We start from the raw sequence: 11,912 nt of genomic DNA, 5'->3' as shown, positions 1-11,912 counted from the left end.
GCCATAAAGCGGGTATTGGAGCTACAAACTCATACCATGTATTGATGAGTAGTTAATGAGAAATCATTGAGACACCGACTGTCACCTTTCGCAGTTGCTCAGCGGACACGGCTGTTTTCGGGAATCCCTGCACCGTTTTAAGCTGCCAGACAACCCTTTTTGTCCAAACTGTGCGAATACTGACGAAAATGCAGAACACGTGAATTTTTATTGCGACCGCTTCAAAGAGGAACGAGCAATTCTCGAACAAGTCCTGAGTCATCAACTATCACACAGCACCCACACAAGAGATATGTGCGCAACCAACAGTAAGTGGGAGGCAGCGCAAACGTTTGCAGGTAAGATCATGACGCGACTCCGCCACATTAATTGGGAGGCCAAAGCGATGCAGTAACAGTTACAGCAGCAGTAGCAGAGAAGGCGAACAGTTTCTGACGAACTGACATGAAGTACCGAATTTTGAGTGAAAGTATGATACAGAAAACAAGACAAGACGGTAGTGGGTTAATATAACGCTACTGCCACTTTTTCGATGTCCTCTTAATTTTATAACCACCTATAAACACAGTGAGCGTAATTTTGATTGTTGACGGTGTATAGCATTCCCTACAGGGTGTGCAAGTGTGCGTAAGTGTATTTGTCAATGTTCCATATTCTGTTACTTCCGAGAATAGAAGTATTTATGTGCTCAAAATACGCTGAAAGGCATGCGATACGTGAAAGATATATTAGAAAAATTTTAGCTACGAATTACTCGTATTTTTGTTCTGCTTTAAGCTATTTGAAGGTTATGTATGATTGTACTGTAAATATTTACATTACACGGTTATGATGCTTTGAGAAAATAATAACAATTGTCTCTTTGATATCATCCGCCAACTCATTCGTTATGAAATCCTTAAGTGTATTTTAGCGTACGAGTACAAGGCAGGTGGAAGCGAGCGTAGTGTTTAGATTATAAACAGCTGCGTAGAGTATTTTTATTTATTTGCAGCTGTTGTAAAGCTTTTAGTCAGTACTTTTTGTGGTACAGACTTATTTAAGGAAAATACCAGCTTTTAACGCTGGAAAAATAAAACAAACCAAAACCACAGATATCAATTGAATATTTTTCAAAAATAATTTTAAAACATTGTTGCAGCACTTTTTATACTTGTACGCATACAATTAAAAAAACTTTTAGATTACCTCGTAGCTCAATTTAACTTGGCGTAAATGGTGACTTAATGGAGGCTGGTGAAGTATGTAAGTGCACAACAATTGCCGAGGGAACCGTTTGCGGCGAAATAATTACAGTTGATGAGTCCCAGCTTTGGCTATGAAGGTCATAGGATGTGGGCAAAAGGAAGGGTGTAAAGTGTAAAAACAGATCACTTTCTCAAAATCCATCCAAACAACTTCTACTGCTACAGCTTCTAAAAGCTTAACCAAGAGGACGACGTTTAAAATGCCCAGAGGAAGTGCATCATGTCACCCCAACAGGTTAGGTTGAAAGCCTACGCCAAAAATTTACTATGATAAGAGCTCCATAAGAAAGAGCCATTATTTTGCTGATATCAGTCGGCAATCAGTGTTATGGGAGCTGTATCTCACAAAGTACCGATCTCGACTATTTTCTTAGTAAACTTTATTTGATTATTGGGTATATTGAATTGAAGGAAGTGTAATTGAAGGATATGTATTACAAAACCTTGTTTCTAAATAATCTTCTTATTTTGCAGATATCTTGGAAAGAAGATCAAGTCAGATTTTAAGATTGAGTTTTTCGAGCATACGAGGTCAATATGAAGATATCTCTGCCTGGACTTTTTAGCAACATGTCAGACCCATGTTTTTTTGTTAAAAAATGGAGTATATACTTACATATATGGCCTAGCTGAAAACTACTTGACAGCACAGAACGTGCAAAAATCGAGAAATTTTATTCTGCAAATAATTCTTCGAATTCACTAACGCAGCATACTTTCCGTTGAAAATGGTGCAATTGCCTATAGTATTCACTGAACACAATTAAATATCTCGTGGAACACTGAAAATCTTCGAATCGCGCATGAAAAAAACCTCGGACGATGAATTTACTCAAGGCATTGTTTCCTCGGCTGCTCATCTTCACCTTCGCTCAAATTGGCGGGGTTAGACTTTTACTGCGGGGCTCCTTAAAGGAAATGGCGTGTACTGGCTTGAGGGTGGCCATAAATTGGGCCATCAGTGCAAGAGATGGTTGTTGTAAAGTAAGCGGCAAGCAACGAGCAACTTAGTTGACTGGAAGAAATTGAGCTGTATAAGTGGCGGCCTTTTCAAATAAGATGTTCTATGTCAGGCTCCTTGTTTGAAGCTTATGATTTCCTAGTTTCCCTAGAGCAAATGTCTACTATTGCTATCGCAGTCAATCAGCACATTCGGTTAGGTTACGTTATGGTGGTAATCGGTCTGCACGACCAACTCTCTTAGATCTTACATTTCCGTTGTGATATCACTATGCGGCACAAGGACCTCATTTACTTTTCTTCGTGGAACCATTTTGTGGGTCTTATAAAGCGCAGGATTAGTCTCATTCCCGGACATTTCCGTAAAAGATTTGAAAAAGTATCTACCTAGAAAACCTGCTCAGATTTTAACTAAGGCTGAACAGTTGCAAAGAAAGTGCTCAACGATTTCTTTCTCTTCCTCACTTCTACAACTTCTACAATATTTATAGGAGAAAACTCCCAGTCTGAAGGAATGCCTTCCAAATGACCAATGGCTTGCTATGCTAGCTAGAACCTTCGAGATCTCTTCTCTTGAAAGGCCAAGCTGTTCCTTTGTCTTTTTCTTATTTATTTGCGGCCACAGTAGACTATCTGTTTCGCATGTGCTTTTATCTCTCCATGGCCTAGATCCCAATTGGATAATTTGTTTTTAATTATTAATTTGCTCGTGATCATAGATATTCCAATGGTACTTTTATTAGTAAGGTAGCCTTTCCTGGCTTTACAATTTCCTTCAATACTTCTGTGCGCTAAACCCAAAGAAAGCTGACCTTGAATATGACACTAATATCATTCAGGGCTGTCCTGCATTCCTGTGAAACCTTTGATTTTAGTATAGCTGCATTCATTGATTTAATGGCCGCCTTGCTATGCCAGAATATATTTATTGTAGTTTTTGTTACGACATGCGTAGATACATAGCCATTTCTTTTATAGCTAGAACTTCCACCTGATAAACGCTGCAGTAGTCCGGTAGTCGAACGAATAGTTCAAGTCCTAATAATTTCATACTCCATAGCAGATTAACTGGTCACAATATATTGTACTCGATGAGGTCATACACCAATTAAGTTGTGCTGTCGTATGGTTTAATATGAAAAGTAGCGACATAGCTGATGATGTTGCGACTACCCTCAAATCCAACCGCCACTAAGTCCAGAGATATTATGTGAGAAGATATGAGAAAAATTTGGCCCTTCGGTATAAGACAAGTTCCATTCGTTCGACAGCCAGGGCTCTTGAATAAAGGTGATGCAGATATCTTCGACGTAAATGGAGCGGACAACCAGTTAAACTGGACATTCTTCAGACTTTTGGTGTTGATCTGCCAGCGGGGATTGCTGAGCTGTATCGCTTCCATGAGCTCAGTTACGAAACCGATTACATGTAGGGGACCGTTGGTTAGGCGATTTACCCTTAATTTTGTTCCACAAGCTACGTTTTTTTATAATTTCCTTTGCCAAGCAGATCGCAACATCGTTTAAATGACTTGGAAAATGGTAAATTGAATGCGTACGTTGCTTGAGTTCTACTGGCTTTTACCAACCCATATCATCAAGCTCTTCTCATAGAAACTTCTTATTCTTATTCTTACCATCACAGTCCTCGTTTCATTCACAACTTTAAGCCATCTGTTTCTATCTAAGGCTACCTCTTTCCACCGCCGCCCGTTTATCTTTTCAGAGTCAATTTCCACATTTTTGAACTATCTCTTTCTGGGGCGCCCTCTTCTTCGGCTTCCAACAGGACGTAATTCAACTGACTTTCGAGTTGTTATCTCCTTGGGTATTCTAAACACATGTCTAAGCTATCTTATCCTCTCCCATAAGAGCTACTATTTCCAAAAGTCCGCGATTTGTACGACTCAATTAACACACATCAACTCATCTCGAATCTCAGTTAAAATACATATTAAACTGCATCGCAGCATCACGCTCTACCATAAAAAGCAAGACTCGTTACAAGAGCTCCCCTAAATATATTCCCTGAGGAGCTCATCCCGAAGCTCAAATAATTATTTGCATTATAATGCAACAACGCCTCGCATACAGAAGCTCTACCCAGTAAGAGCAACTCATTACAAGAGTCTCCTGAGCCACTAAGCTAAATAAATTTATCAAATGGTGTTTGGTTGCACCCTAGCGCACACTAGGCTAATAAAACCTTACGAGCTAAGACTAAATAAATGTTCAGGTTATACCTTCATGTAGGCGCTAGTGTGGAAATATTCCTAAAAATCCTGTTTATGGTCCGATTCTGATCCTATTGAAACCAAGTACCCCCGGAATGAGATTCTAACCAAAATAAAAAATTGTCAACTATTTTTTTTGCATTGTTTCTATGTACATGAAGTCGCTCGTGCAAGTAATGACGATCATTCTGACCCCAGAAATATTAAAACCGGTTCATTTTTGACTAAGTTATGAGTATTTAAAAAAAAAATTCTTATACCTATGTATAATTAAAAAAATCGATTTTGAGCCGAAAAACAAAATTGCCGATAAATCTTGACAAATTTTTTTTTTCGGGCGAACAAAAAAATAAGTGTCTCTTTTGTTTGACCAGAGAGCAACATATTTGAGTTACATCGAAATCGAAGAACATGGCACGAATAGCCCGGATGAATTGAAATGGAAAGTATCTACTTTAAGATTTACTGAAAAAGCCGCACGGGTGTCTGGGTGTCTACGCGATATTATATGGAAGCACAAATCTGTGAACATCAAGAGCAAAGTTCGCATGTAAAAGATATTTGTAAGGCCAATTATGGCATACGGAATTGAAACTCTGAACTATATTCACTGTCAAAATGCAAACGCTGCAACCAATAGCTGGCTACACAAGGCGTGATCTTAAACGAAACGACGAGAGACGAGAGATGTGCGAAAGCACTGACGTAGTCAAATGGAGCCGCAAGAGAAGAAAAGAGTGGGACCGCCATGTGAAGGCTATGGCTAACAATCGATTGACGAAGCTTGTAATGAAAGATCAGCTTACAGCATCACGCCCCCCAGGAAGACCACTAAGGTGAGTGTTGCACGTCTGGATCCCGGTCCAAATGATGCAGTTATTATATTTCTATTTAAAAAACAATAAAGTAATGCATACTTTTTCATTGAAAAAAAGCAGGACCTACCACTACAATGAAGATGAATAAGAAGGTGGAGAATATTTGCCTGTATTAATAGGATTGAATTTTCAACTGATCAAAATCAGTTTATCTTGAATTTTAAATGTTTTTATGTCCTGGTATGTTTATATAAGTTTCAGTTATTGAATTTTAACTCATATTAAATTGTGTTCCACGGGAGTGCCGGGATGCTAGAATTTCTTTTAAAATATCCTGAAACTTTGGGCATTCTTAGCGACTACTATTCTGCAGGGCCGGGTGCAAAATCTTTGTAGTTTGGGCAAGGGGGGGGAAAGGGGCTTTTTCTAAAGCGGTCGCCTCTTGGCAAGTAAAGGCAAACCTCTGAGCGTATTTCTGCCGTGAAAAGGCTTATCATAATTAAAAATTAGTTTGCTGTTCGGGATCGGCTTCAAACTGTAGGCACCTCCAGTTGTGGAACAACATCAGGACGCATACCACATATAAGAGGAGAAGCTGGGTCACATAAATGTGTATAAATAATACTGTAATAATGCATATACTTATATAATATATAGGGCACGTATAATCAAAGTTCCTGCCTGCTTTGCGCGTACATATGTACATAGGTTTGAGTGCACCTTTCTATTTTACTTCTCTGTATGCACTGTAATTTAGCTTTCAGGCACTTATCTAAACAATTCTCAAGAAATAAAACTAACTGCCTGAAGAGCTACTTTCATCTACTTAAATGCATACAAAGCAATGTGAATAAGTATGGAATATTTGTTGATATGAATACTTGTACGTATGTATTTTGCCATTGCCACTTAAATACTTTGGAAAAGTGTAAGGTAAGTCAACAAAACATATTTTTGAAGTGTTCACTGCTAACTTTCAGTTGCAAACTTGCATTATTGTTTTCATTTTGAGAAATGATACACAGGTTGTCATTCACTACTCACTGCACTACTAAATGCAAACATAAAGGGTTCTTCAATAAGTAATTAACAGGACTTTTGTATTGAAATACACTTTTTTTTTGCTAAGGTAATGTCAAAACGTGTTTGTTAAAATGAAATTCAAGAATGCGAAAAATTTGGAAATTATTGCGAATTAATAGCAAAACTTTGAGTTGGTCAACGCAACTTTAATGGCTGTTTTCCTAATTGTCCTCTAACATTTCGGCTCACTATATTTGTCCGGTAGGCACATTTCGTCCTTGTAGTTAAGTTTAAAGTGTAGAAAAATTAATTATTTATTTATTTTATTTCGTTCTATTTATTAAGAGATTCGTTCTTAACACAGCAATGGTAAACCTTCTAATTACTAGTGTTAGTCAAAATTTGTTAAAATTTCCAAAGATATTTGATATGTTATTCTATGTAGCCTTCTTCTGCATGATTGGTGCGATAACGGTTACAAAACGCGCCAGTCCTTTCTTTCACATGCTAACCGGCGCCAGTTGGAAACACCAAGTGAAGCCAAGCCTTTCTCCATCTGATCTTTCTAAAGTAGAGGAGGCCTTCTTCTGTTCCTTTTAGTCTGCTACCACCGGCTGGTACCGCATCGAATACTTTCAGATTTGGAGCATTTATATCCATTCGGACGACGTAACCCAGCCAATGAAGCCGCTGGAACTTTGTTGGCTGCACTATGTCTATGTCTTCGTAAAGCTCATACAGCTCATTGTTCCATTGTCTCTGATACTTACTGTAACCAAGGTGCAAGGGTCCAAAAATCTTCCGCGGAATTTTTGTATCAAACACTCCAAAGAACGCCTCATCAGATGTTGTCATCGTCCGAGCTTCTGCGTCATACAATAGGACGGGAATGATGAGATCCTTATATAGTGTGAATTTAGTTCGCCGAGAGAGGTCTTTATTACACAATTGCCTATTTAGTCCAAAGTAGCACTTGTTGGCAAGAGGTTCTGTGTGTAGAAGTCCACGCAAGGAGGGGAAGTCCCTGACTGCCATTCCCTTGAGAGTGACCAGGACGACTCTTCTGCATACGGCTCAAGCAGTTCACAACTTCCGGGCTTCGCCTAAGTATGCTCTGGGTAGCTCGCGAACGTCCGTTTGAGAACGAGCTAATGTGAGATGGCGAAGCATCCCAGGATATCTGGTTAAGCGCTGGGTTTGGGAGTCGTCACGTAAAAATCTTTCCCCATTGAAAACGGCAACAAAGTTCATGCTAACTATAGATACTAAATTTTGGGAAAAAGAATTCATCAGAGTGGCGTCACTTGCACCAAGACAGTCCGTCTTTCTGACATTAGTGTTTTGTAATTATCTAACAGCGAGAAATTTAGAGTTTCTCATTGACTTCCTGGCAGTTATTCTGAGGTTGAGGTAACCAAGTACTTTCGAGCCGTAGATTTTTTTGCAAAAGTAGGCGGGATCTGAACTGAGGAAGCTTACCCAGGGAGGTTGAGTAGATTGGGTCAGAAAGATGAGAAACGTGGTCTCTTACCTTCATCCCGAACACAGTAATAGGGCTACCAAAGAGGTTACCAGGGGCCAGAGTTTATAGTGTGCTTCTCAATTATTGTATATTATATAATTGGCGCGTACACCCTTTTTGGATGTTTGGCCGAGCTCCTCCTCCTATTTGTGGTGTGCGTCTAGATGTTGTTCCACAATTGGACGGACCTACAGTTTTAAGCCGACTCCGAACGGTAGATATTTTTAATAAGTACCTTTTACAAGGCAGAAATACACTCGGAGCATTGCCATTGCCTGCCGAGGGGCGACCGCTATTAAAAAAATCGAATCTATGCACTGCCGAATGGTAATCACGCACCAGCCCCATTCGGCGACAGCTGCCGCCAAATCAGTTAATTCATGGGAGTTGGGAATCTTTTAGTCCACATTGCGGCCAGTAATACGTCAAGCTCTTGGTTTAAGTTATGTTCTGTCCCTACCGAACACCGTTTTGTATACATTACATGCATACATACATTTATACACCAACATTCTTCGCTTGCAGTTTGCACAATGATTCGGAAGCGTGTAATTGTTTAGAATGGACGAATGAGCGAATAAGCGGGAAATAATAGGACGGATGTGCAATGGAATGTTGAAGCTTGGCAAACTTGAGCTTTTAATTTAAAAAGTTATGCATTATCCGCATAAAATGTGTGGTGTAGCCGCTTGAAAGTAGATGCAATAGTCAAACGCACATACCTACAAACATCTGCATCCACGCATATTTTACTCATATGGACGAGCAAATATTCCTTCTCGTTGTCATTGTTGTCGTCAAAGCCATTGTGGAAAATGGTAGATTGGATTCTGAGTAGTCCTAAGTAAAAAATGAAAGGCAGGAAAAAAGTAGTTTGACTTTGTTCTAAACGCATAATTCACTTAAAATCATTTTCAAGTGCAGTTATACTTAATATGCATACGTATGTATGTATGTATGGGTGTAATGAATATGCACTTGTAAATGCAATAAATGCGTAAAGATGTGCGTACACCTCTGCATGTACTTGCATGCAATAAACTCGCCTATACTAAGTTTCAATGCGAGTAGGTCCTTGCAATTTACAGAACTATAAAAGGTGATATTGTATATGGTTTGTACAAAAAAAGCACTAAGCACTTGCTTACAGCAAAGCAAAAATATAGCTCAACTTAAATATGTTTGTATGTAGTGGGTATTTTTAGAAGTATAGACGTTTCGTTAGGGGTATCACGTATACCATCTAAAGCTTTTGCCTTAACTATGGCCGCGAGACGGTCCAGAAACGAATCGCAAGCTGTCTGAATGTGAGGTGCAGGTATTTTGAGTCACTCGCAGACAATGGCCTTTTTTCAATGCCTCGAGACTGGTGAATCTTTTAGTTTGAACTTTGCTCTCCAAAATGACCCGAAGAGAATAATCCATCGAATTCGAGTCTAGTGAATTTGAGAGCCATTGTGTGGACGTTCGGAACGTTGTTTTTAGCCATTCCCGGTTCACTTGAGCTTTGTGAGACGGTGCCGAGTCCTGTTGAAACGTCAATGTTCTGCCACCGAAATATTTGTCTGCCCACGACTTCAAAGCAACCTCCAGAATACTTTCCCGATAATATATTGCATTTACCTTGACGCCAGGCGCTATGAACACGATTGGAGAGCGCCCATCTGCGGTTATAGCGGCCCAAACCATGCCGCCTCATGGTGACCAATCAACGACTCAAATTCTCGTATGAACGATCGGTCAAATAAACTCCATCATTTTAGGAGTCTAAGAATTGCTCAATTTGAAAAATTTTCTCGCCAGAAAACACAATGTTCGGAAAGCGAAGCAACTCTGTCGCTCGCCCAAGTCAGACTTATTGCTGCTTTGGAGTGAGATCTTGCGTCTTTTGCATTTTGTAAGGCTTGACTTTGAGATAATTTTTCAGTATGCGGCGGATGCTTGCTATGGTCAGATATTTTCAGTTCTTTCGCCATTTGATTGGCATTTCGTCGGTGATTTCGCTCAAGTCGCTTTTATACCATTTCCGGTGACGTTGCAGTCTTTTGCTGACCACTTCCATGACGTTTCGCAATGCTTCCAGTATCATTGGAGCGAATAATGGTGCGATAAATAAAAAATTTATTTACTTTAAGGCGCTCAAGCTCATTACTGATTTAAACTTTTAATGAAAAATATAAAATTTTAAAATTAACCGGAAATAAGCCGAAATTTCACGAAAATTTAATTAATTATTAAGAAAAATGTTATTATATTCAAAATAAACAAGCAGAATTCTTGGTGTAGGTTTATAATTTGGAGCTTAGTAATTTGTGTTGGATCCCTTTTGATTATAACTTTTTGATTGTCATCGGGGCACGGATTTGATTAAGTTTTTTATAATGTTTGGATAATTTTTGACCATCCGACAATAATAGCACTACTAAGGACTTTGGCGCTATCAAACTGTCATCTTTTTTTTGAAATCCGATTGAGAAAGTATACTTTTTCGATTGTGTTAAGGTCAAGACTGCAGTCAGGCTATTCTAAAATTGGTATTGTTTTCACTGTCAAAAACTCTTATGTTGCTTTGGGAGCATGAATGGCTGCGTTTTCAAGTTGAAAAATCCCTTCCTCATCGAAATTATCATCAAAAAATATAATAAGTACTTCGTCTAGAAGTTCTAAGTATATACTTGACACCAATCATTTTTGTGGATATCAAACACACCCGTATGCACAGGCGTTTTGCCTTTGACACTAATGGCTGCTCAAGCCATGACAGAACCCTCTCCGAAATTACGAGCCATACTCTCCTCTTTCTTTTTCCGCTTATCATACCCACACATTTGGGAATCATCTTTCATCATACATCAGAGAAAAGTACTCTTTCCCATTAATCTTCTCGAAATTGGTACTTTTCTGCAAGACAATCATGTTTTAGTTGTGTGATTAACTAACGTTTAGGTACTCGTTTTACATAATCTAGACTAGACTCCGCTTGCAAAATTTGTGGCAACCAACTAACTAAATCTATAATTTCAGCAGGTCTATTTGATTTGCTTATAGCTAAACGTTTGATTTCCCGAACATCTCTAGCGCTAAGTCCTGGTTTTCTACCACTTGTATTGGTACATCCGTGCTTTTCTTTCAAATGGAAGTCATGGAAAAGCACAGTTTTGTTTATTTTTAATTTCGAAGCAATCTCTCGCATTGTAAGGCCTCTCTCTCTAAATTTTTCCCTGCTCAAAATCAAGCAAGGCTTTTCCACTGGCATATTTTTCGTTTCTAAACCAAAACAACCATAGAAATATGAGAAAGCGATCAAAAGCAATTTGAATATAATCATTTTAACGTAATAACTTATATGTGGCCTCGGTAGTGTACCGTAAGTGCACTAGCCTGCCATCCAGAGGTTGTGGGTTCGAATGCCACACAAAGCATGGTCCTCGTACTTTTCCAAATTTACCTACTTTCCCTATTTCTAAAAACAAAAACCACATCTCATTCCTTAAACCCAAAAACTTGTTATTTTCACCCCTACTCCCGTACAATAGTCAACGCATTATTTGCATTGTGGCTGCTAAAACAAGCAAAAAACCAACAAGCAGTTACACATTGTATCAGTGGCGCCAGCAAGAGGAAGCGGGCGATCCCGGTAGTAGCGCAGACACACCACTTTAGCGAAGTCCTCACCTATCTGGCAGAAAAATGTGAAACACTGATGGCGCTCCAAGCTGTAAGAAGGCGCTGTTCCTAAGCAACGACAGGTAGGCATTCCCACTATTTAGGACTAGTAGCAGCAGTCTAATCTCCTACCCTGTCAGAAATAAAACAGATTTACGAAATCAACGCAAGACAAGAGTCTTGTCGATGCCCTATGCTCTCCCGAGAGAAGTGAACAGGGGGAAAAAAGAAACTTCCTTACATTGCAAACTTTTAAATTAAAAGCAAACGCCTAATAGCCTTATAATTTTTTCGTTTTGCACAGAACAAGAATTTGCACGTTATTAAAATACCAGCAATAAATACGAAACAATTTTTGTTATGAGTTATCGTTTTAAACCTGAATTCAACGAAACGATATTGGAACACTTTTCCATTATAGCTTTAGTGGATATCATCATAGT

Source organism: Anastrepha ludens, chromosome 4 (genome assembly GCF_028408465.1).
Source record: "Anastrepha ludens isolate Willacy chromosome 4, idAnaLude1.1, whole genome shotgun sequence".
NCBI classification, from domain to species: Eukaryota; Metazoa; Arthropoda; class Insecta; order Diptera; family Tephritidae; genus Anastrepha; species Anastrepha ludens.
The sequence above is the reverse complement of the archived record's forward strand: the minus strand, read 5'-3'. Positions refer to the sequence as shown.